The sequence below is a fragment of the Rattus rattus genome, chromosome 12 (assembly GCF_011064425.1).
Source record: "Rattus rattus isolate New Zealand chromosome 12, Rrattus_CSIRO_v1, whole genome shotgun sequence".
Lineage (NCBI taxonomy): Eukaryota > Metazoa > Chordata > Mammalia > Rodentia > Muridae > Rattus > Rattus rattus.
The window spans coordinates 56,382,169-56,385,017 of NC_046165.1; positions in this window are offsets into that span (position 1 = coordinate 56,382,169).

Genomic DNA, 2,849 nt, shown 5'->3' on the forward strand with positions numbered 1-2,849 from the left:
GCCCAGCATCCTGTAATGGCAGCTGTGACCAGGAAAGTGGTGTTGGTAATGAGATTTGACGTTGAAGGCTGTGTCATAAGAGACATAGCATGTGCTGCTTTGGTTTGTGGCAGCCTTGCATTGAGGGAGGGCAGCTACCATGTTGTAAGGATGCTCAACCTGCTAAGAGTTAAGTCCGGGTCAAAAAGAAACTACCAGCCATGGCAATGAGTCACCTTGTAACAGATCCTGCAGCCTTGGTCAGGGTGACACATAACAGTAGCCAATGAACTACTTGTTATGCAGCAATGAGTATGACTCAGACCTGCTGCATAAGCTTTGATATAGGTTATGTTGTTATCAAAACAGGATACTGCTTGTGCTTTCTGTCTCCATACACTCAGTCTTCCATTAAGAAATGACTTCTAATGCCAGCCCCCAGTCCCAGCACACAGTCCCTAGGAACCTACTTTACCAGAGAGGCAAGTAGGCTAGCAAAGCAGCTAGGCAAGCTTCAGATTTTCACTGTTCCTCTCTCCTCCAAATCCATTCCCACAGTCTCATACCCAGCTCTGTAACAGACCAACTGTTGTCCCCTCTCCTACTCTCTGCCCCATTTCCAGGAGACTAGGCAGATCCTCCTGTGACATCCTGCCTTTCTTCCACCTGTAGATCCTCCCACCTCTGCCTCCTAGCCCATCCCCATTCCTAAGTGTCAGCTGTCAATACCTAGAAGCACCCCCAGTGGCCACACCTAGCTGGATTCCAGAAGAATTCACTACCAAGCAACACACAGCCACCATACCCTCCTAAAAACCACAGACAGAAAGAGAAACCAAGGGGGAGAAACATCTACCATATAAAGACAAAATAAGAAATACATCAACATTTAGAATTACAATCTTCCCAAACCCAGTTACCTAGAGATCAGTATGAAAACACAGTAACAGCCAAGACAGTGTGTCTCCACTAGAGCCCAGCAACCCTGCCACAGCAGGCCCTGAGGACTGTACAACAGCTGGAGCACAAGAAAAAGACCTTAAAACAGCCTCTATGAATATGATAGAGGTCCTCAAAAAAGACATTCATAAATCCCTCAGAGAAGTCTATGAAAACACTAACCAGCAGTGGAAGAAAATTAATAAAACAGCTCAAGATCTGAAAGTGGAAATCGGATCAATACATAAAACCCAAACTGAGAGAAATCTGGAAATAAGAAAGAATTTAGGAACTCAAACAGGAGCCTCCGTGGTAAACCTCACCAGCAGACTAGCAGAGGTGGAAGAGACAGAGTCACGTACTGAAGACATGGTAAAAGAAAATTTAAATCGAAGAAATCTTGGAACTTGTTCAGCCATCATCAGAGACGCTTCCTCCTACAGGAAATGAGAACAAATACAGAGACCCAGAGCCAGACATTATAAAATTCGAGGAACCTTGGAACCCTGGCCCTAAGTGGGATTTCTCCATCAAACCCCTCCCCTCAGAGCTCCTGGAAAAGGAGGCACAGCAAGTGTTAGACCCAGAGAGGATGGAAGACACCAAGAAAACAACGCCTCTAAGTCAACAGAACCAAAACTCATATGAACTCAGAGAGACAGAAGCAGCATTCACGGGGCCTGCACGGGTCTGCACCAGGCTCTCTGTGTGTATATCACGGCTTCCAGTTTAGTATTATTGATGGGATTGCTGAGTGTGTGAATGAGTGGGTCTATGAATCTCATGTTTCTCTTGGGTTCTGTTCCTTCTGTTTGTCTTGTCCAACTCTGATGTGACGGGTTTTTTTGTTTGATCTTGTTATAATTCACTTTGTTATATTTTATTTTTTTTTATTTCCTAGAAGCCTGTTCTTTTCAAATGAGAGTCAGAAAAGGAGTAAGTATGAATGAGAGAGGAGGTTGGAAGAAAGTAGGAGGAGCAACAGGACAGGAAACCGAAATCAGGACATTATGTGAGGAAAGAATCTATTTTCAAAAGGGGAGGGGAACATTTGAGGGGAAAAAATGCCTGAAATAGCTTTCAATATGTAGTAAAGAGTAAAACCCACCTACATATGCAAATATAAAGATTGAGGCCTTAAAACAAATAACCAGGCACAAAACCTCTAAGAAATCTAGGACACTATGAAAAGATAAAATCTAGGAATAAAAAGAACAGAGGAAAGAGAAGAAACCCAGGTCAAAGGCACAGAAAAAAATATTTTCAACAAAATAATAAAAGGAAATTTTCCTGACCTAAAAGTGATGCCTATCAAGGTATAAGAACCACAGAGAACATCAGTAGACCTGACCAGAAAAGAAATTCCCGTGGGTATTTAATAGTCAAAAGACAAAATGTACAGGTCAAACAAAGAGTATTAAAAACTGCATGGGAGAAAGACCAAGCAGCATATAAGGTCTTCTTATGAAAATTGCACGTGATGTCTCAAAGAGGACTCTAAAAGCCAAAAGGGACTGGACAGATGTGCTGCAGATTCCAGGAGTCTAGATGTGCCAGCCCAGATTACTGCTCCCAGCAAAACTTTCAATTTCTGCAGATGGAGAAAATCAGACATTCTACAACCAAATCAAAGTCATGCAATATCTATCTACAAATCCAGCCCTGCCTGCAGAATGTACCAGAAGGAAAACTCCAACCTAAAAAGGATAACCAAGGATAACCAATCCAAGAAAACGGGAATAAAGAATCCCACACCAACAAATCAGAAAATAGGAAACATAAACACCCACAACCCTACAGCAAAATAAAAGGAATCCACAAACATTGCTCATTGATAACTCTCTACATTGTTGATCTTAGTTTCCCAATAAAAAGGCAGAGACTAACAGAAGACAAAAACAGACCCATCTTTCTACTGCATTCAAGAAACA